We start from the raw sequence: 25503 nt of genomic DNA on the forward strand, positions 1-25503 counted from the left end.
TGCTATACACTTTTCAGTGTTTCATTTTATTTTGAAGTGAGTGAACTGTCGTATTGCAAGCTGCAAGCTAAATTCGATTTTTTTTTTAAGAATCGCCAGAATTTTATCGCGTTTTCCCCTAACAGGGATATGATAAATTTTAGGGATAAAATATGATAAAATTTTCCCTTCGAATTTGAAGGGACTACTTCACATTTAAATCTGCCACCTGATTCCTTTTTAGGGCCTATCTCATCAGCTGATGAGACGAGAATTTCTTCTATTACTTTCTCAACCGTAATCTCCACTAAACTTTCATATTCTTTCGAAATCTCAGATCAGATTTCTCAGTTAAATATCCTCTTCGCTAAAAGCTGTTAATTTCAAATGTCTAATGTATAATCTTGAAACAATATCCATATCACACTCTAGCCCACCAGGGGCCGAGCGGTAAAGTCGCTGAATACTGGAAGTTCAGTCCGAGGTTCGAATCCTGCAAACGGGCTCGCTGCATGGGTGTTTTCATGGTTTTTAATATCTGTAATGTGTATTCGAGCCAGTTTCCCTTAGAAAGCCCTCCATAAAGGCATCCCTGGACGAAGGCATTCATGGATGAGTTTCAGTTCATTTTGTGACAAAAACTTTTTCTGTTTAGCTCGAAAGGGCTACTTTTCTTGAACAGAGAAGGACAAAACCTCTGTTTTCTGGGATCGAATCAGAGCCGTTCTCTCTCTGAAATGAATCGGCTCTTTTTTATGTCTCATCTTTCACCAGGGGCCCACCAGCGGCTGAGCGGTAAAGTCGCTGAACACTGGTAGTTCGGTCCGAGGTTCGAATCCCGCGAACGGGCTGGCTGCATGGGCGTTTTCGTGGTTTTCCCCATGTGTAACGTGTATACGAGCTAGTTTCCGTTAGAAAGTGCTCCACGAAGGCATCCCTCCCCTTAGACAGATAGCCCTCGAGGCTTTGCCATAATCACACACACACATCTTTCACCAGTAATAACATTGATGAAAAAGATCGAGAACAAGGGGTGAATCTGGAGCAGTTAGCGAGTATGGTTCCAAGGGCGGAAAGGTTGGAATGAGCGGATCGGGACCAATTAACGAAGCTGGAGCGAAAAGAATCGCACGGGTCGTGGGATCTGAAAAATTGACTCATCAAATGCTAACTCTCTAAATTGATTTCTTTCATCTGTAGTTTTGAAGATTGCCTAAAACTGCCTTTCTACACAGAACTAACAATAAAATGCTAGAATAAAAAATTTTTCAAAACGTCGGGGATGATAATTATTCTTTTCTACCCTAATATGAGAACCGAACTTTCCTGGCATGTTTCCAATAAGATCTCTGCTCTTTTTTCCCCGAATTCGATTGCAAAACTATATATTCCTAACACTATTCCAACTAGAGCTTTCCGGGAATGGCAAAAGAGTTACATTTTCTAGAATCGGAATTAAATTCACAAAGTAAAGTAAATTGGTCCTTTGAATCCATTCCGGAGCGGATCAATCAATCCTAGCATCGAACCTCAATTTTTCATCGAATCACTTTCGATGTCCGTATTACTTTTCAAATAAAAAGATGTTACAACATCGGTTAACCAAAAGGGAAAAAGCTTTTATCACATGAAAAACGACTGAAAAAGTTATGTGTAAGAACAAATAAAATTGAAATAACGAAGCATATTGGTCTAGAGACCAAACGTCTTATAAAATAAACAATTCGAGCGTATCATTAAAATGCCCGGTGTCTACTGTAAACAAAATGATAAACATTGATTTAAACCTTAAGAAAGCGAAAAAACGCAATGTGCATCGTCTTCTTCCAAAGCATATCGCTCAACGCAGGACACGCTGCAGAATTCTATATGAGAAACACTTATCCAAAGAAAAATGGAAAACATTTGTCACAATAGATGAAGCATGGGTGTATTTAAATGATTGTAACAAAAAAAAAAAAAAAAAAAAAAAGAGCCATTTATTATCATGAAAGGGGAGAAAAAAATTTAAGTACATGGTTCAAAGAATCGAAAGAAAGTTTTTCTAAGGGATTCATGATTGTTGCTGGTTTTTCTTATAATGGCAAGTTAAAACTAAAGAGAGTGCAAAACAAGTGTCAAGATTAACTCCAAATATTATCAGGAACATATTTTATCGCCAGTTTTTCCGAATGATATACCATCGCTTTACCCACAGTGCCATCAATGTGTGAGACTCCATCAGGACAAAGTTAGCAGTTACACATCAAAATCCACTGTAAATTTCCTAAGAGAAATGGAACAAAAACCTGGTATCAAGGCCATACCCTTAGCTGATATCCCTACTAAATCTCCCGATGTGCCCCCTTAGTTTTGTGAATACAATATACATCGTCTAATAAATGTGTGAACAGCCTCTGGATTCTTACTGCAATGTAGGTTTGCAAAATAATAACGTTCTGATAGCAGCCAGTAGTTTATGCATGACTACTTTACTATTATTGTGCTCTAACCATATCCTTCGGAAATTAAATTTCTGGCACAATTTTCCTTTTCGAATGATAAAACTGGTTAAAATTTTGTTTGGAGCTTCCTTGAATTCTTTTCCTCAGAATGTGGTAACCCCAATCTATGTTGCATTAAAAATGATGAGAATATTGATGAAAAAAATCAAATATCTGCTAAAAATAAGAAAAATGTTAATATATGTTTAAAAGCGAATTTTAGAAACAACTTGAATCAAATTCAGATTAAAAAGAAATAAAGTTGCACGTGGTGCACGTCCTCAAGAGTAAATATCTAATAATTGTATGTATGCGTGCATTCCACCGTTTCTTACAAAATCAATCACATACATTTGTATATCTATAGTTGCTTAATATGTGTGCTAAGTTATTTCAGATATCAATTGGGTGTTGTCAGTGGATTGAGATTCTGACTTCTTTTAACAAAACTTTTCATAATAATGAGCCCTAAGTCCCGAATGGGATGTCTCGAAATGGATTTTGCGTTGACTCAAAATAATTTACTTTTCAAATTGTTGTCACCAAATATTATCGCTTTAAAGAAATCAATAATGGAGAACCTGCACGAAGGTATGAATGTATTGTGGCTTGAACTTATACAGAAATTTACCTAACAAAGTCCAAACTATTGTTAATTACAAACTTCCAACAACCGTTCATGAACTCAGAGCTTTGTGAGGTCTTATTAATTTTTATCGACGATATTTAAAAGAATGCATCAAAAAACCAATCTTCCCTACACGACTACCTTCAAGGAGTACGGAAAATTCAGTGGAAACAGCGGCAATTTCAGAGATGCAAATATGATTTAGTCAATACAACACTCTTATCATTTCCGAATCATGAACTACCTCTGTCATTATATACAGACTCGGCAAATTGGAGCGGTTCTTCAACAATTTAAAGATAACGGATGGAAACCTATTGCATTTTATTCCAGAAAATTAAACGAAGCGCAAAAGCATTACAGTACTTACAATAGAGAGTTACTAGGTATTTACCTCTCCATCGAACATTTAAAATTTTTAATGGAAGAAAGAACATTTAAAATATTCACAGACTATAAACCCATAATCTTTGCATTTAAACAAAGGCCAGAAAAAGCATCACCTCGTCAACATAGACATTTACAATACATATCTCAATTTTCAACTGATATACAACACATAAAAGGTCGAGACAACATCGTTGCAGATACTTTATCTAGATTTGAAGAAATTTCTTTGACCGAATATGGTAAAATTGTAGATGAACAAAATATGGATAAAGAATTGCAAAATTTGAAGACATCAGCAATTTCCCTGAACTTCAAGCAGTATCCGCTACCTTCTGGGAAGTCTTTGTGGTGTGAAACTTCAACGAATAATATCAGACCATATATCCCATATATCCAAGAAAATATTTCATCAAATGCATAACGCAGACCATCCTGGCATTAAGTCATCTGTAAAACTCGGTTCTCAGACTGGACGAAACTGGACGAAAGCGCACGCGACAAAAGCCCACTATGATAATTGCCCACGCGACAAATACCCACAACGATGAAAGCGCACATTGATAAAAGCTCACACTGATAAAAGCTCACGTTGATAAAAGCCCATACTAATTAAAAAAGCTCACATAATCGAAATGGACATATGGTTTTATATTACTATACCATGTATTTATAATATTAATTGTAATAAATGGAGTTATTCAGATCTGAATTTTAATGTCTCAAATATATGTCTGTTTGTATACATATATTTGAGACAAATATTTGTCTGTCTGTTTGTTTGTTTAATTTATTATGTTGAAAGCAAACTTTCTACTCTCTGATTAAGTGATTAGCTATAACGTTTCGATGATAAATCTGAAATTGCATTTTATTATTTATTTACTTATTTAACTTTGGTATGTGTATGTGAAAATGAAAAATATCATTGTGGAGTTTCTCACATGCTATTTTTAAGGTAATATGGCTGAGATTAAATATAATTATGTTTCATTATTAAAACTATTAACTTTTTAATTAAAAACAGTTGAATATTATTTTATTTCTTCTTAGTTTTTCCTTTAGTTCCTTTTAGTTCCTTTTTAGTGTAGGAATATTAAAACAGTTAAGCACAATGAAAACTTGGTTAAGAGATATTTTATTCTTTACTTTAGACTGAGCTTATTATCAAAGTTTAAATATATTTCTCATTGAAAGCTTTTTTGAATGTAACAATTATAATTTGGCGATTTCCTAGAGATATTTTCTTTTAGATTTCTGAATAAATTAAAACTGTGAGCTGACACCCTGGCAGAAAATGAATTCCAAATATAACCCCTTAATCTTTCAACTACAGCAATTTGGAATAGTGTTTTTAATTTTCATTTTATTTATTTTTTTATTTTTTGGGGGCATGGAACAACTCTTAGAAGTCAACATATCTACAAATTTAAGTACAATCACCTCAAAATATAGTAATAAATATGAAGCATTTTATTAGAGATTGTGAAGATTACAAAGAACTATGCATATAATAACATGTAATAAAATTTTGTAACTACATAAATATATATAGAGAGAGTCATCAGATTCAAAATTCATCATTTTTAGATTCTAAGTATACATATTATATAAATTCATCATTCATTAATAGTATTATGTATAGTAATAGAAAATTAGTATTAATGTTTCAAATTGTAATATTTTAATAATTTGTCTTGCATTTGCTGCATATTTGTTCAAGACGTATGAATATCAGTTATATAACATGAAAAATACACAGAAAACAGCTAATCTTATTTAACAGCTGATTGTGAAAGAAAAATTACTGTGCTCTTAATTACAGTTACAGTGCTTTTAAATCTCCCTATTGTAAATAGCCGTTTTCTAGCTGACATTAGATTAAATTAATTCCATTATCCATTATAAAATAAGCCCACTAGCGGCCGAGCGGTAAAGTCGCTGAACACTGGTAGTTCGGTCCGAGGTTCGAATCCCGCGAACGGGCTGGCTGCATGGGTGTTTTCGTGGTTTTCCCCCTGTGTAACGTGTATACGAACCAGTTTCCCTTAGAAAGCCCTCCACGAAGGGATTCTTTCCCTTAGGCAGATAGCCTTCGAGGCTTTGCCATAATCACACACATTAGAAAATAGTAATTATAGTGAATTATATCTATTGAAGACATTTCTAAGACGTCGCCTTTTGAAAGACCTGTACTTTTTGTGAAGATAAACAAACATTGCCAGTGAATATCATATTTCTAAGACCACCATATATCTACAACTAAAATTCCTTAAAACCGTGAACGGTTGGGTTTATAGAGGGCTCACTATATTTTTAGTAAAACATGTAAATCTTCGTTATACACTTGCTACATTTTGATTTTCTGTCAAAGCAGAGAAACAGTGGTTCTATTTCTTTAGAAGTATCTGAAATTAAACAATGGACACTATAATGACAAAAATGGAATTAGATTCAAAAACGCGCGTCTTGAACATGTCTGAAATTCATTATTCTACTCGGAATAAATTTATCTAAAGAAAATGTTTAATAAATATTAGAACTCAAAGGCTAAGTCTGGTCAAAGTAGTAAGGATCATTTCGTTTGAATATATCTTTTCTTAATCATAAAGTGACTTTTTGAACAACGAATGGAACGGGAAAGACAGAATAAGTGCGAAAGGCCGCGGACGAACGACACTGTTTCGAACGCGGCATGAAAAGAAAACGGACGAAATGGCACTAAGCCAAGGAAAGGCATGCCTTCGGGGAAGACATTTTAAAGGAAACTGGCTCGTATACATGTTACGCAAGGGGAAAACCACGAAAGCGCCCATGCAGTCAGCCTTTCCACCGAGATTTGAACCCTGGAATGAACTACCAGTGTTCAGCTTTTTTATCACTTGGTAGCTTTTGCGCCTTGTGTCTACATGAAAAGCTTAAGAATTGGATGAATGACGCTTTCTTAATGTACAGCTTTTAGACAGAATTAGTTTTTAATAGTGACTGAATGTACATATAATTTAATTTGTCTCACTTCTCTTATACTAACTTTTGTTACATAAAACTTCGGATTACGTACACGTTTTTTTGAAAATAAAAGTTAAGACACAAATTTAAAAAAAAAAAAAAAAAGCTTTTGAACTCATTTAATAAAGGAAAAAAATATTCAAAACGTAGCTCCATAATTAAGCATTCTTTCAACTTGATCGCCAACACACGAGGTTTATAAGAAATATCGCCTAGAAGTTATGTGGCCACTATTTCTATGTTGTCAGAATATGGAATTCGTATAGGGAAAACAATGCATTTCGATGTGAAGAAAATGACTTAAATTTGATAGTTTTTCTAAATAAGAAACTTTTACATGTTATGCGTTTCTTTTTCTTAATCTAGGTGAAATAATATTCAACATGTAATAACAGCATAAAACCCACAAAAGAAGTGTTTCAGTGAAATTCAGTTTTTAAATGCTGTTTAATAAATTTGCTTCATTGAAAGTTTTTGTATATAAATAATTACGGTAAATTAAAATGAACTGTTTTTCAAGTGTTTACAGTTAATCGAGTAACATAATATTTTTTATTGAAATAAAAATTATTTTTAATGTGCAAGATTACTTTTCTTACAATGGTTCATGGTTCTTAAATTCGCTTGTTCTTGAGTTCAGAAACCTTTATGGCTTCTTATTTTTCATTTTAACGTTCATATGGCTGCATTTTCAACCATATGAAAGTTAAAATAAAAAATATTACTTTTACGTAAATTTTAATACATGTAATAATATAAATTACAATTTTAATACATGTAATTTTTTTAGAAATAGTTCAGTAGTTTTACTTTTAAACAATGGCTTTACTTCGATATAACAAACAAGTTTAATTAGTTCATCAAAAAGTTGTTAGAGACACTATCGAATCAGGAGCTAGCATATTTTTCACTCTGGAGTTTTACTGCAAAAACAGTGAATTATCCCTTTAAAAATGGTTAAGAAATATTTAATTCCTTTCGTTTTCCAGTTATTGAAATTTTTAAAATAATTGAAATTCTAACTAAATCCTTAGATAAAAAGTTATTCAAGAACTAGACTAAAGAAATGGAAGGAAAAGAGTTAAGCGGAATTTCAGATATTGTTATTTTCTAGTAACTAACAAAAAACATTTAAAATCCTCTTTAATTTATTCCTGACCACCCTTTAATTGCTCTTCTGCCATCCCGTCCCTTCTGAGGCCGTCCTTTGGGTGGCTTGGCAAATGCGGTCGAGAGCAGGAGACTGACGTTAATTACGGAAGGGGATAGTAAACGGCTGTGTCAGGGATCATAAGGGGTGATATATTTAAAAAAAAAGTGTTTTGAGGTCTCATTCAGTATCAGTATATCAGAAATAAATGATGCACATGGTATCAGAATGGAGACAAATTACATAAGATACGAAAAGTTATATTTATTTGTTTATTAACATTTCATTATTACATTGTTTTCGTATAGGAATTTCCTTCCACCCTCCTCTGAGGGCTTTAAAAAAAAGATGTTATTTATCTTACAGTTTATCGTTAAGTAATACATTTTCATTGTACAAAATTGCATTCATTCGAAGAATTCAATTTGTATTTTCCTGTGTATAAAACTGAAAGTAGAGAAGTTAGATGTTTAAACAACCCCCTCATTTTCTCAAGATCCCTAGCGAGATTGTCCGCACCTTGTCAGCTCTCCCCCTGAAAAAAGGGATTGTAAATTTATGACCTGACCGCAAATGAGGGTATTTCGTTCTTTGGCACCCTAGGTTCGATAGGGGATAAAGCAATTAAGCAAGGTTCTCCTCTCTTTAACTGCTTTTTCACACGGTTGGGGCCAAAGAAAAGGAACGCAATGGTTTCCCGCCTGGGTAACGCATGGAGGAAGGAAGGAAGTACTTTCCTACCTCCATGTGGTAGGGTACGAATTGCACCAAATTTGATCGAAGATACTCGTCTCCCTCTTATTTAATCCACGAACTGGGCGACGTTTCCTGTCCCCTATTTCTTTCCCAAGAAGATTGGGTGCTACAAAAAGTCATTTATCGCCATTAATGGGACATTCTATTGAGACTGACCTTTATTTTCGTTTATCAATATTGTAAAAATTGTGCATGCAAAACAAATATTAATTTAAAGTCTGGCGTGTGCTAAAGTAAAAATAAATTTCTTTTACACTCATTTTAAAGTTTTATGATGCTTAAAGGAATGATGAGCCAGATCTTTTTTATTCTCTGTAAGAATTAAAAACTTTCCAAGTTGTAGATTTTAGTCGCTGTATATATCAGTTTTGAATAGTAAAATTGATAGATTAATGACATACACAAAACTGATATATAATCAACCTATCAAATGTCAGATTTGTAGCGCACCTTAAATAAGTTTCTTACCTAGATAAATATTAACAAATCTTCTTAGATAGTAGAATGGTTTTAACTTTCAAATTTACCATTTTAGGTAGACAGTTCTAATTTAATTAAAAAAATTCTCTTTATTAAATCTAAAAATTGGACGTCTTAAGTCGTTCTAAATTCACTCTAATATTATTGCAATATATTCCCGTATTAAGCTTTCCATTTTTAGTCATTGAAGTTATTTTAAGGTTATTTAACTTTGTTACAAATTCCATATTTTAATACTAGAAACGTTTAAATATCTATTCTGTTTTCCACCTGATGTACTTTGGCATACATTTAATTTCTAATACACATTTAATTAATAAATTAATAATTATGAGCATCAGCAGAATTTTCATAATTAACAAAAAAAAAAAAAAAAATCAAACTCCCTTATATTTACATCCTGGAATTTTCAGTTCCCTTTTAATTCATTCTTTTTTCTCATATTGTTGCACTGTACTCAAGTTTTCATGTATGTAGAATTTATATACTACTTTGTATTGTATTAATGCGAATTTATATTTAAATGATAATTTTTATCACAACTCTAGTTAACAGAAGATGTTTGTAACACCTTGGCAAAGCTTAATCTTCAGCGCGTAGCTTATTTTCTAACCTAGTTTCAGGCTGAATTATTTGTAAAATTAATTACTTGAAATTATTTGTTAACAATGATCGTCGCTAAATCACGCTAATATTATTTCTAACCGTTGAATTCGTATGATTTATAATATTATTCATTTATAATTTTTTCAGCAGTATTGAAATTAATAGCATATACTGATAATATTAATTTTCTGAACATGTTTATTCCAGAATTTTCTTCTCACACTGTAGCGCTTAACTTTATGAGTTTTCTATAACCATTCAATTTCTCTAGCCATGGCAACTTTGCATACCTTCTGACAAGTAGTTATATTTTTAACCACTGTTTAACCACTGATTTTAATTCCTGTTGACTATCAGTACATTATTCCCTTGTTTCACCAGTGCAACTTTTATTTTATACGCAAATCTACGTAAAATAGCATTAAAACTTCAGTTATGCAGAGCTCCTCATCGATTGCTTGTTTTAGATTGAATGAAATTAAGCTTAATGTTACTGTTAATTAGCTTGTTATTAATTTAATTATACATTTCTAATTAATTATATGTTCAGATATTTCCAAGTATATTACTCAAACTTTTGCATCCCAATTTTTAATATTTGGTTAAAAAAATAACCTTTTATTTATTGAGAGGCCTGACTGATTGATTATATTAATTTGCAGTATTGTTTATCTAATTCCTTTCTTCTAGATAAATTTTAGAAAAAACTTCTTAGCATAATAATTTAAATTTATTTACAATTTATACGTCAGTGATCCAAACGCATAGTAATGTTGTTATTATAGATTTCATGCTAAGCTTTTCTTTCAATTTAACTATTAATTTCTGCAAACATTTACATGATTGCTTTAATCAACGAAAAATATTTCTAGCACACTTTAACACACTTTGATATGGAATAATTTTTTGCACTCTATTAAATTTTCCAGTCTAGTTCAGACATCTTGACTATTATTGATGTAATTTATTTAAAATATAATTTGTATGCTTTATATACATTTAATTTATGATGTTATTATCATAAATGAAAGATGTTTGTAATGCTAATATGTATGTTTACCAATACCTTTTATTTTCTTTATTAGCTCTCGCATTTATTACTGTTATTCAAGTAATTAGCCTGCTTGTTAGATAGTTTTTTACTTGGTCTTGTGATATATAATTGTATTTATTTATTTTTACTTTTCTCTTGGCTACAATTGGCTTCGAAAAGTTAAATTGTAACCCTGTAGGCAGCAGGGGGAAGAAATTCTGGTTGGCGAAGTTGAACTATAGCTCGACCCGGGGGGGGGATTTTCATTAGCGCAGTTGGAGTACACCCCCCGCCTGAATAGCCAGCGGCCAGTTAGAAAGCTGCAAGACAAAAGCCCACGAGCGAATGCCCATTTATAAACAACACACATTTTCAGGAAATCCAAAATAGCTATGACTTCATGAAAAATTTTACGAGTATTAATTATTATGATTAAAAATGAAATTTCAAGTGGGAATGAAATTAATTTATTTAAAATCCAAAGTTGTCAAAATTTAACTAGATTATTTGAAACCGTGATTTTAATTGACTATTAAAACAGTGTTTGTGATAGCGCACACAAATGTTTACTTAATCATAATAGAATACGGTACTTTTATTTTTTTCCTTGAAATGAAAGTTAGGCTATAATTCTCCATATTAAATTCATTATCTGAAAAATTTTCTGCAGTGTTAAATTATTCTCTGTATATGATGAAAATTTACATACATTTTATACTCCTTATAATTTTGTAGAATTTAAAGATGCAGTGTGGCCAGTATTCCCTTTCATCTCCTTTTGTCGGACTTATACTAGGGCACTTCCATTTGTCGCGTAAATATAAAAACAAAGTTACACATACATATATATGTTTTTAATTATATTATTTCGATTGACTCTATGTTCTATATACATATAGGATTTTAATTCAGCCGGAGCCCAAAATGAAATGTGTTCCGCTACTTAAATTTATTGTTCAATTATTTTTATTAATTTAATTTATTTTTATTTTATCTTTATTCATGAACCTGCTTTGTGAAGCTGAAGAAAAAAGAGAAAAAATATTAATTTTAACGTAGCGTATATATCGGTGTGGGTTTTTGTCAGTGTGGGCTTTTATCAGTGGGCGCTTGTATCTATGTGGGCTTTCATCAATGTGGGCTTTTATCAATGTGCGCTTTCATCGGTGTGGGTATTAGTCGCGGGGGCAATTATCTCAGTGGGGTCTTTTTTTGTGGGCTTTTGTCGCGTGCGCTTTCGTCCAGTGGGCTTTTGTCTGGTCACCGTAAAACTCTTCTCGTCTAATTTGAAGAACGTGAAAATTGTGCAATGCCCTCCTCGGAACTCGAACCCAAAATACGTGGAGTCGAACCCAAAATACGTGGAGTCGAACCCAAAATGCGTCCAATTACACCAGGAAGGCATGCGCAGTGGAGGGAGAAAAAACCTTATAACGCACCATATGCATATTTTTAAATACATTCTTTTAGTGTTTGTAATATTTTTTTTGTAATGTCAATTAGTGTCGAGGTTACAATCATTAATCATTTTTCTAAATAGTTCAAAAAGGTAACCCACCGCCCAAATAAGAACTAAAACATTTAAAATTGAATGTATTTTCGAAGTCCTTTTTTTGAAAACGTGCCTTTTCTGAAATAAGAAATGACATAAAAAAATTTTAAAAAAAGATCAAAATCTGAAAGGCTTCAGATTTTAAATTACGTCCAAAGGGGCGTTTTTTTAATATTTTGTCTGTTACCTGTATTTATTAAATATCACAATCTTCACACTTAAACCATACAATTCAGTTCAAGAGCAATATCGCGAAATAGTATTAAATTCAGCATATCATTTAGGATTTCCTATGCGCAGTCTCACGCGCTGGAGACAAAAATATTTTTTTCTGTACAACGTTGCCATGGCTCGCTTTGAAATCCTTCAGTTTGTTAATAAAAAAATTCGTTAAAGATTTACAAAATATGGAATCGATAATAAAACAAATTCCAAATTTCAAATTTGGGCTTTCACATGCCCATATTTGTAGTAGGATTACGTAATTCAAAATTAGACGCAATTATGTAATTTTTTTATTGCATCCACATAAGAAATATTGCTTTTGCCGTATTATTTAATTTGGTCTCAAAATTTAGTAGCGGGCTCTTGAATTTAACTGAGACAGCTCAGAATACAGGTTTAAATTAAAAATATGAAAATAATATGCATGTTTAAATAATATGCATGTTTAAATTAAAAGTAAAGAAAAGTTTGAAAACGCACAAGTACATGGAGGGATATTTTAAGCAGCAATATTAAAAATGCAAGTTTTAAGTTATAAAACTGAAAACAGGAGTCCAGAATACATGTTTAAATTAAAAATAAAAGAAATGCTGGAAATTTAGTAAAGTTTACAAAATTATGGTAAATTTAAAAGGAAATCATATACTCTGCCTAATTTATGTCCCTTACAATTTCTAGAAATTTGTTGAATACATCAATATTTTGGTCCTTTGAAGAAAATGACACTTTAAAGTTTAAAACACGCGGGAATGCGACAGGGTTGCCGACGTGGAGTATTCTAGAATTTACTGGGTTACCAGAAAAACAACCGTCCAAAAAGTGCGCTAAGCCAAAAATAGCCAATGCGGTCCTATACTCAAGATGTACCCATTTTAGTTTTAATAATATATATATTATTTCATAATATTTAAGGCTTCTAGAAACGCAAAATTTTCTTTAAAATTTACTTCAGCTTCTATGGAATTAGTGATGTTCATAATATGCATTATAACCTTACTTGTCTAAAAATTGCTAGCGTACTTTACTTTCGTAGTTCATAAGCAGAAATAAAAATTTCCAATAACATGGAATTTAGTAAACAAAACTTTTCTGCGTTTTACGTCAGAATCCATATCATAAAATCGGTTAATCTTTGGATTATGGTCACTTGGCGAAAATTTGGCGACCAACCCTGCTACAGCAATCTGCTAGTTTTTTTTTTTTTTTTTTTGACGCCATTTTGTTTTCACAAAATAAAGGTTTTTTTTTTTTTTTTTTAACTCAAAATTTTTTCCAACAATCTGTTAGCCGAATTATGCTTATGCTAGAACTTTTATGGAACAAAAGTGCTTAATCATGACGAAGATTAGGTGCGAAATTGGGAAAAAGTGCACAATCGCCCACTGCTTGCCACGTTTATAAGAATTGTACATACGCGGTATCATCCATGTACACGTCGACCTATTTTCACTTGAAAAGACAACCCAGAATTGCCCAAAATTGGCATTGCGCACACTCGTGACTTTATCCATGTACACTGCTAAAGTCCTAGCTAGTAACCTTTATCGCCTTACCAAAATGTCGCCAAACTACCTGTTACCATATTCCAAAGATTAGCCCTTAGATCTAATTTTCAGAACATTACTTATTAACTTAAAAGATTCACCACTTCTGATGGATTACCATAACAAAGAATAAATATTCACAAGTAATAGATTCAATATCTAACTCGTTTTATTTCTAATCAAATGTACTAACAAAAATCACTTACCGATTATAATGCCTACGGAGTTGAACTTGTGAACTAACCACATGCTAAGCGAGTTGTTGTTGACAAGCAGCATGCACATTCACAAAGCCCGCCGTGCAATTTCTGACCACTGACCTTTCTGCTATGGTCTGCTCTGATTGGATGAAACATCTGCTTGGTGGTCATAGTTGAAATGGCGAGTTATCGCCTTGTATGCTTGGTAATTAACGCCAAACAAATCTTGCGGGCTTTCAGTAAAGCGAGAAGAAACAGCCTTTATTTCATTCCACATTTTTTTATTTTACGAATGAAAGCTAAGAGAAATTGTGTGAAATATATTTTAAATAACCTACTGATCTTATTAATAGTTTATTTCTATTTGGTTAAAGAATGTATTTAAACTGTTAAAAGTTCGATAATTGTTTTGCAAGAAAAAGTGTTTACATGGAAATGGTATATGTACTTTTTCCTCATTTCTGTTAGAAAGAGTCTGAAGTTAGAAATTTCCATAGCGCATTAATTTATACAAATCAAGAAATATTAAAAAAAAAAAAAAAAAAAAAAAAAAGTAAACTAAATGAAAACATTCAATAAACATTTAAGGGTATTGGTTACTTAGTTTTTTTTTACTTAAATTATGAGTAAGTATAACTGAAATTATATTTTATTCCATTATGCGCTATTTCTATTGTCATGCTTTTCGGGATCTTGGATTGTAATCTTGCTACTGGTACCTACTACAAAGAGTACAAATCAGTAAATGAAAATAAGGAAAATTAGCCTTAATAAAAATAGGGAAAATAAAGGTGTTAAATTTTTAACACCGCACCCGAGTACGAAAAGACAAAGAATGACAAAGGTCATTCAATAAAGTGAGGATAAAAATTAGTCCGTGCAGGACAGAGTTGGCAGAAGACACGAACGGGGATAGAACCCGAGATCTAGAAGTCTGAGCACATCTTCCCTGCTCCGTACTGAGGCGCGATTTATCCCCTGACTTTGCCCACCAGCGACCGAGCGGTTGAACACTGGTAGTTCGGTCCGAGGTTCGAATCCTGCGAACGGGATGGCTGCATGGGTGTTTTCGTGGTTTTCCCCATGTGTAACGTGAATACGAGCCAGTTTGCCTTAGAAAGTCCTCCACGAAGGCATCCCTCCCCTTAGGCAGATAGCCCTAGTGTGCTTTGCCATAATTAAATAGACACACACACACATATTCCTTGACAATTGCACGCTTTCGGTACAGGACGCTCAAAAGGTGATGAAGCAAAAACCGCCAACCACAAGATTCTGTAGGCTTTGTGAATATGCAAGCAGCGTACAGTTTTTTTTTGTATCTGTACGCATACGCAGTACCAGATCTTGTTGGCTTTATGTTTGGCGACTGCAGACAGGCCCGGATCGAATAGGTGCGGCCCTTTCTATATATTAAATATTTAAATAAACTTCAAATTCAGTGTATATATATACATATATATATATATATATAAAAGGCAGATAACCCTTAAGGCAGATAGCCCTCGAGTGCTTTGCCGTAATCTAATAAACCAAACCAAACCTAATTCAGCTGCATGTTTTTGAAGTACTTCTTTTTCCATATTTTGAAATTTTTCCAGAAACCCAAATAATTCATTATGATTTTTTAATTGTTCAAAACGATCTTTTAGTGATTGTGTAGTTTTATCTAAAACAACATTAAAAAAAGATATCTTGGTACTATTCCGTTTTGATAACCGTGAAGAAATTGCAGCGGAAATGTATGCGCAAAAGCGCCAAATCTAGCAAAAGCGCCCATTTAACAGCCCTCCAAATCTAGCGTACGCGCTGATTTCAGATTGCGTAAGTTTATATAGTTCTATATTTCTTAAGACGCCATTGAAATACTAGTTTAATTTTTAAATCCTTTTTTGATTTTAAATCCATTTTTGATACCCTATGGATTTAACAATTTGGGAATTGCCCCTGACGAAAAGTCTGCAACAGAATTTTGGGTAAAGTGCAAAATCACCGACTGCTTTACGCGTTTTTAAGAATTGCACATACTCGGTATCCATATACACATCGACCTATTTTCACCTTAAAAAAAAAAAAAAAAAAAAAATCCCAGAATTGCACAAAAATGTCACTGCGCACACCCTTGACTTTATCTATGTACACATCGACCTATTTTCACTTAAAAAGTAAAAGAAAATTGACAAAAATCCAATTGTTTTTACCCTTGTAAAAAACGGCAAACAAATAAGTGGGCGATTCTGCCCTTTACCGAGAATTTTTTTCAAAGAAAATGCATCATTCATTATAGAAAATTATGTTTGAACAACCAACGAGACGAAATTATGCTTTAGCGATAACTCGGTAGCGAAATAGCGATGCAGGCCTCCATTCAAATATGTTTAGCAATTTTGATATAAATTATAAAAATGATCTGAAAATAGTTAATTACTCTTACGCTTCCATTCAGTCATGTTTGGCCTTTTTTATATAAACTATAATAATAAAAAAAGTATTATATTAAATTAACCTTTCATCTACATTAAAATATCAATATTAGTAAATAACTATTATACTTCCTTTCTTACATTAGGGTTGCCGCATTTATTTTTGGCATCAACAATAGTTTGGCGATTTTTTACGGCCCTCAAAACCGAATAGTACCGTAAATTATGTAGAAATCTTTACAACACTCAAACATGGATTTTTCACAGATTTTTCTAACTATAAATCTCTGGTTACGTTGAGTCCTCTTTGCCGGACAAACTCTTCTTACTTTATTTTGGATCCAATTTTCTTCTTTAAAGCATTTTATCAAATACTGCACCGCAGAATGGGATAAATTGACTAATTTAGCGATATCTGGAATCGAATTTCCATCCTTACGATAAAAAATGATCAATTTTGGAATGCCGTTCGTTGTTTCCTTACGACTACGAGCCATTTTCAAACATTAAATGAAATATAACGACGCAAGCAAACAAAAAAATTAAGCCGAACAATTTTTTAAACGTCACTAAAATGAAAAAATAAAAAAAAGTGGTAGATGATAACTTTATTTATGAAATTTTACTGAAATGCTTCGCCGTACGATCACTTTTGTGATGTGTTTTATCTATACATCCTTACATTTTCAATTTTAGAAAAAGAAAATAAATCAGTGTTAAATGTTAAAAAGTTTGGTTTTATTCAAAATCCCATGGAGATCACATGAAAACCATTTTGGGCTTTATATTCGAATTCAATTCTGCGTTGCAGAGCTTTTTAAAAAGTGCGAGCACTTTTGGGAGACGTTGTATGTGAGTAAAGGCCTCTTGTAAGCCGTAGCCTCGACTAGCAACAAATGAGCTCTTAAATATTTATTTTTCAGAAATGTTTTTAATGTGTATTGCTATAGCTTTCACATTTGATCGCTATTTAAAACCGTCCTCATTTACATTTCTAGTGAAGATGTCAGAAGAAATAGAAATACAGGACAGATTTAAGATAAAAATAAAATGTTGATTAAAATAAACTCTACATCTTTACATTTAGTTTTCTAATTATTCTTGCAGTTTAACTGTGTTTCGTTAAACTGAATACGGTTATTTGCCAATTTTGCAGTATCTTCCAACTCTTCTAAAGTATGTTCATTATTAGTTGATTATGAGAAAGCATATGAGGCCTGTCTGACTAATGAGAAAGAAATGCCAACATAACTGATTTTCCAATGAGAAACTAGTTCGATTTCAAATCAAGAATACGTGCAGCCAGAATCAAGAATACGTTCGGCGGCATATGAACTCAGAAGGAACCACTACCAGTTGAGCTGTCGCGTCTACTTGGGCATTATTGGGTTTTTACATGAAGTATGAGTTGATAGGGGAAAGATGATCTGCTAACATTTGAGCTTTTTCTGGATGAATGCGTAATATTATTGTCCTTATGTAGGAAACTTTTACAGTTAGCTTCCTTGTTAGGAATTTTCAAAAGCTTCCAGCAAAAGCCATGTTTGCGACAAAACTTAAAATTTTCGCTAATTAACTGCGTTTTTTTATTCGAATATGTAACAGCTTTGATCTGTTAGTTTAATGTTACTGCCATCCCTTTTTAATGTCAACTCTCATGTGAGATAACAACATTTCCAGAGTCTGTCTTTGTCGGTCTAACACAGAATGTCTCCAACAAGTTCTCCAAAATAAATAAAATAAAATAAAATAAAAATCTAAACGGTTTCCGATTTTAAATAAGGGACGTTTTTTTAACGTTTTGTGTTACCTTTATTTATTTAGTATCATGTTCTTTGCACTTAAATCATAAAATTCAGTTCAATAGAAATGTCGCAAAATAGTTTTAAAATGAGCCTATCTTTAGAATTTCCGATACACAGTTCCGCGCGCTGGAGATAAATAGGGCACCCCCTAGTGTATGTAGCGGCCGAGAGGTAAAGTCGGTGAACACTGGTAGTTCGGTCCAAGGTTCGTTTCCCGCGAACGGGCTGGCTGCATTGGTGTTTTCGTGGTTTTGCCCATGTGTAACGTGTATACGAGCCAGTTTATCTTAGAAAGTCGTCCACGATGGCATCCCTCCCCTTAGGCAGATAGCCCTAGTGTGCTTTGCCATAAATAAATAAACCACCACCACCACCACCGTAGTGTGTTGCTATTGCTCACTTTTAAATCATTGAGTTTGTTTCACAAAAATTCGTTAAAGTTTTACAAAATATGAAATCGATAATAAAACAAATTCCAAAATTCAAATTTGGTCTTCTACATGTCCATATTCGTAGGAGGATTACGTCATTCAAAATTCGCTGGCTCTATGTACCGTTATTTTATCACAATGCGAGAAATATACATATATTTATGCAGATTTTTCATTATTTAATTTTTTCAAATATAATACATTGCTGGCAACAGTTTGAAAAGTGATTCGCCGTTTATAGTGATTCAACGGAAAATCGCAAAACGAAAACAATAGTCCTTCAGGGACAAAGCTCCTTTGGACTAAAAAAAAAATTTTTTTTTTTTAGAAATTTATTGATGATGTGGTTTTAGATAAAGTTATGATGTTAATTAAAGAAATGTCGCAGTAGCTTAATTTTTCAGCTCAATAGCACCTACAATTCCTCCCTCTTTCATACCTGCTTCTCAGAAGCTTCGAAACACGAGAGAATAACACTTTTCGCAAATTCGGGGAAAAACTGGGCAAATCCATCAAAAGCATAAAAATGTTTACAAATGCCATTTTTAGTAGATTGCAAGACCATCTTCAGAAATTAACAGGCGAACAAATGGGTTCGAAAGCATCTATCAAAATCAATATACCTTGCAAGAATTACATTCTTTATCAGGTCAACAATCCATAACAAACATAATTTGTGTTCCTTTATCTAGATGTGACAAAGCTTTCCACCGCATTCGGCATGAAGGATTCACATAAGTTTATATGTAGAGAACTTTTTCTACTAAAGTTTTTTCACCCTTTCCTCTCTTGTGTTGTCATTGTTTCAACGCCATTTATGGTTTTTCAACACGCTAATCAATTCGCACAGGCAAAAAATTGATGTTGCCATTCCAGAATTTCAAAATTTTTCGCTGTTCCTAAATCCTTGGGAGTTCTGCTGTTTTAAATCATCAGAATCTCGAGCGCATACCTTCAAATAACAATGCCTAAAGTTTCATTTCGATTGTTTAAGCGGATAAGCTGCCAGGAGGTTGATATATCGAGGAAGTTTTTTTTTTTAATTTACCCTTTATAAAGAATATAATCAAGGAATATGACAGATTCTTTTCAAGACCAAATTAGTCCATTTTTCTGGTAATGATGTATATTTTAATAATCTGGTAATGTTGGATTTCAAATGACTGTAGTTTGTATTTTATACGGGCTTTAATTTAATTTTATTTATTTAATGTGTTTTGTCCACTAATAATGATCGTTAGTTTAGTTTCTTGGAAGTGGCAACAAAAACAATTTATAGAATTAACAAAAATATATGTTTGTGTAGTTAAGTAGGCTTATTAAAAAAAGAATGATTTATACTTCACATGAGAGATATTTTATTTAAATTCTAAACATCTTTTCAGCAAATAATGAATACTTTAGAATATTTTTTAGTCTCTAGAGTCCACTATATATTGGTAGCGTAATAGTTTATTTTAATGCGTAAGCAAACAGTTAATATAATGAAAGCAGGCCGCATAACTTCTTTGTGTTTATTTATGTATTGTTGCTTTTTGGGTAGTTTAGCTGGATCACATTATCAGGCTCTTTGGTTTTAATCATAGTTTACAAACAAGGTCATCTGTTCCGAGAATATTAAAATTTTATTAGTTAACAATTTTTTAAACAGAGTTACAGACTTTTTTGTCTAGACCTAAATAATAATCTCGAAAAATGATCTTGGAAATATTTTACATATACCGTATTTATTCGTATAAATTTCAAAATCTATAAACCGGGAGGAGAAAATTAGGCAGTGTAGATTTTGAAAGGAGGTAAAGTATGATCTTATGCAATTAAAATGGCTCTGTTAAACCATATTATCATTACTACTGAACGTTCTTCAATACTATCTTTTTTACTTCCTTGTACGAAGTTAAAAAGAAGTATTGTAATCGCGAAAAGTTTCAGGCAGCATATTTCAACGAAAATATCCATTTTGACCGCTATCGAATGCAATTTAACGATGTTTTTGCGTGATATCTGTACGTAAGGACAGAATAAAATACTCTTTTCCTTCAAAAAAAAAAAATTTTAAAACTGCTTTAAAATTAATTCTGAAGAGAATTTTTCGTGGCGTCTGTACGAACGTATGTACGTACGTTTGTGCGTACGTACGTATCTCGCATAACTCAAAAACGAGTAGCCTCAGAACGTTGAAATTTTGTATATAGGACTGCTATAACATGTAGATGTGCACCTCGTATTTTGGTTGCAATCGGCCGCACCAAACGTATATAAATATATTTATATATCCACTCTATTACCCGGCTCAGTGATCTCAGTTTCTTTACGCTTATATGTTTGTAAATTGTACATATTTTTCTTTACAAATGATTGAATTATATTGTTTTTATCTTCCGGTTAAGGATTTCATGCCTTTAGTAAATCTGTGTGCAATATTTTTAGAATTATCAGCAATTTCAAAGTTGTATAATTGCGGCTAAGCCTGTTTTAATTGGGGGCCATTAATGTTTACATTTGAAACAGGAGACTAGTGGATTTGTTGCCAATCTAGAGAAACTTAGCTTCGCAACAACAAAGATAACGCATTCATTTATTATTGCCAATTAAATCATGCTTAATTCTTTTTGGAATTATTTCGAGGAAATAAGCGTTTGAAATTTACTTCGTAATTTTCAATATAGATATTTTGAGATTTTATGTATTTTTGCCTTCTCGCGAAGTAAGAACTGAATTAATTAAATGAGAAATACTCAATCATCTGTGAAAAACTGTTTCTTTTTTGTTTTATTTGCTTAATTTCTTTTATACATAGTTCTAGCTTTATTATAGTATTTGAATAGAACATGTGGCAACGATTAGATAATTCTTTAAATGATATACATTTTGTGCGTTCTGAGTTATAATATGAATGAAGTATAATACTGTTAAGTAAACGTAGTGCCACAGTGTCGCTATGGTAAACAAAGTGAATTTTAAAGAATGCATTTATTGTATTGTGGTTTATGCGCTGTCGGCGAAGTAGGTTTAATTCAATCTAATAATTTTAAATAAAATGCAAGAAAAAAATGCTTATAATTTAATATTCTGTACAAGGAAGTCATGTGGTGTGCACATCAGATTTTTTGTTAGTATTATTACTCTAAATTTAAATGCTATGTCATTTAACATTTCAAGAGGAATTTCTATCAATCTTCAAAAGGGATGATTAGTTCTGAATCATCTTGTCATAGCATTAATGTAATTCATTTCGGTGTATTTTAGGATTTGCAATTTACATTCTGTGTTAAAAGTGTGAGCACGCTGGTTACATTGACTCACTTGAATTGGCAGTAACGTTTTCACAACTGCCTAACTTGGAAGACCGCACCTTACATTTGCACTTGAAGATTCAGATTCAGGTATAAAGTTTATCACCAAAGGATTTGAATAGAGTATTTCATCATGCTGTTTGGTTTCCCGAATGAGATCAAGATAACGAGTATGGCATTCCCCCTTGTCACCGCTTTGTCCTTTTCTGACAAAGACAGGTGTGGTGCACTCCACACCTGTCACACACATTCCTGCGGAGCATAATGTCTGTCTTTGAGAATACATCCTGACCATTGAACCTCCAGAGAGTGCTTTCTTTGTTTTCTATGTGCAGCCTTTTTTTTATCCCTGTTTATGGAATTTCTGGAATTTCAGAGACGATTTAGTATTTCTCATTCAATTAATTCAATTCTCACTTCGCGACAAGGCAAAAATACATAAAAACTCAAAATATCTGTATTAAAAATTACGAAGTAAATCTTAAAAACACTTATTTTCCCCCAAAAATTCCCTGTATCATCAGTTTCTACTTCAATTATTCCACACCATACGCTTTTGTTTGTTGAAACATGTACCAGAAAAGCATTTCTATACTGTGACTAGGGTTACGAAAATGTAATTCAAACACATAAATGTAAAGAAACTTTAGTCCCTTCATTATCTGTAATATTAAGTTTTCTATACAGCACAGTTATAAAATCGTTAAACTGGCCAAGTTAGGTTGTAAATTATATATTGAAGAATACCATTAAGGGGACTCGGTACCTTTTGAATGATTTTTTTTTATTTAAGAACTTTCATCTACTTTTTATGAATAATTTTAAGTGGTTTTATGAGACAAAATGGTTTTAAGCTGAAAAAACACTTTTTTGCTAATAATTTTTGCTTCACTTGAATTTTAAAAAAAATATTCAACAATTAAAAATTATTTCTTCTTCCACAATTTTCAATATTTTTGCTTCAAAGTTTTTTAATGTATTTATAATAGTGTTCTTAATAACTTTACCGATCGATTTTGCAATTAATGAATTAGTTTCTGAGAAAAAAAATAAAAAGCCCATTTTTATATAAAAACTTTAAAAAAATATGATTTCAGTGACATTTTTACTTCCAATAATTTTTCTTTTCACTATTTTTCAAATCTCATCCTTGATTCTATTTAGTATATAATTTTAAATAAAGAGTAAAAATTATTAAATAACTTGGTCCATATCTGAACAAGTTTTAGGACTTGTTTAGTAAAGGATATATTGAAAGTAAAAGGATATATTGAAAAATTGCAAACTGAGAAATCGCAGCTTAAAGAATTTAAACTGTGTGAATTAAATCATTTGAAATTTCTTGAAAATTTTATTACTGAATTTCAGTAAATTATATATATAAATATATCTTAGTACTGCTCAATTGATTAATATGAACATATTCATAACAGAAGAAAAAGAAACAGAAACAGTTTTTCACACGACGATTGAGTATTTCTCATTCAAGTAAGTCAGTTCGCACTTCGCGACAAGACAAAAATACATAAAAAGTCAAAATATCTATATTAAAAATTACGAAGTAAATCTTAAACACTTATTTCCTCGAAAACGTTCCAGAAAGGATAAATCATGATTTAATGCGCAATAATAAATGAAGGCGTTATATTTGCTGTTGCGAAGCTTAGTCTCTCTAGATTGGCAACAAATCTACTATTCTGCTGTTTCAACTATAGTAAACAAACATGTCCGGCATGTTATTTAAAACTTAAGGCTTAACCGCACTTAAACAGCTTTTAAATTGTTGATAATTGTACAAATATTTCTTGCAGATTTATTAATGGCATAAAAACCTTACCGGAAGATAAGAACAACATAATTCAATCATTTTTAAAGCAAAAAATGCACAATTTACAAACATATAAGAGTAAAGAAACTGAGATCACTGAGCTGGGTAACAGAGTGGATATATATATAAGTATATTTATATACGTTTGGTTCGGCGGATTGCAACCAAAATACGAGGTGCACATCTACATGTTATAGCAGTCCTTTATACAAAATTGCAACGTTCTGAGGCTACTCGTTTTTGAGTTATGCCAGATACGTACGTACGTGCGTATATACATTCGTACAGACGCCCCGAGTCTTTAAAGAGTCTTTTATTCTATCTTTACGTACAGATGTCAAGCAAAAACATCGTTAAATTGCATTCGATAGCGCTCAAAATGGATATTTTCGTTGAAATATGCTGCCTGAAACTTTTCGTGATTACAATATTTCCTTTTTACTTCGTACAAGGAAGTAAAAAACTAAGACCTAGTTTTGTATTTTTTAATTTATTTTCAAAAGAACTTTTGAGGATATATTATTTTTTTGTGAATAAACTTTTTGTATTATTAATCAGAAAATATGAACTTAAATAGCTTGATGCATTGTTTGAAGTAAATTCGTTCTTTTTATCTAGCAGATAAATTTTATATAATCTTGAATGCTTCGAAAATCGCAGCAGAAGTTCAAAAGTTTAGCATTCTTAGACAATAAACTAATTTGATATATTTTACATAAAAGGGTATCCGTGAATGTTATGGAAGATCCCATCTAGTTAACCCATACATTTGCAAAATTACAGATGCCACGCAAAAACATCGTTAAATTGCATTCGATAGCGGTCAAAATGGATATTTTTGTTGAAATATGCTGCCTGAAACTTTTCGTGATTACAGTACTTCCTTTTTACTTCGTACAAGAACGCGTACCTTTTACTAAAAGGAAGGGTACAGGGACCCTTCCTTTTTACTTCGTACATACTTCCTTTTTACTTCGTATGTTGCTTCTTTTGTTAAATAGAATAGATATAAGAACCAAGATTATAACATTTTCCATGATTTCAAAATTTCTTTTATAAATATTTTCAAAATGTATTTTATCATACATGGTATCAATATGGCATACTAAAAAAGCATTCTTTTTAATTAATGTCATTCGACTTTTTAAGTCAGGTTTGAATGAGTAAGTTTAATATTTATGAACCTGTAAATATTTTGAGCAACAAAATCTGAACTTTATGTACTGTTAAATGTTGTGCCATTACAATGTTATTCAAAGGCCATGTGGATTCGGACAGCATGATTCAGTGACACAAAATCACTCAATTTATCAACTTGTGCCTAAATATAGAGTACAGTAATCAAAATGGAAGATTTTAATATAAGTAAATGTACTACAGACACAATATAATTAACAATACATAATTGTTTTTCATGCTCTGTTCATGAAACTAGTCAATTTTCTTATTCCTCACTTATCACATTCGAAACATATTCAGAAAAAATATTCATTAATTGTTCATATTTTGCATATTTAGATACTAATTTTGTTGGAAATATGACATTTTCTTATTCCATTTTATATTTCACTGTTACAGTCTGGGTTGGGAAAAATATTTTGCCATGGATATGGCATACTTCTCCTATATGTCTGCCACTGTTTTAATAAATTACATTACTAACATGTGTGATTATATAGGTATTAGCT

Source organism: Stegodyphus dumicola, chromosome 3, assembly GCF_044657685.1.
Source record: "Stegodyphus dumicola isolate Sdum_Otavi_A_Nest chromosome 3, ASM4465768v1".
NCBI classification, from domain to species: Eukaryota; Metazoa; Arthropoda; class Arachnida; order Araneae; family Eresidae; genus Stegodyphus; species Stegodyphus dumicola.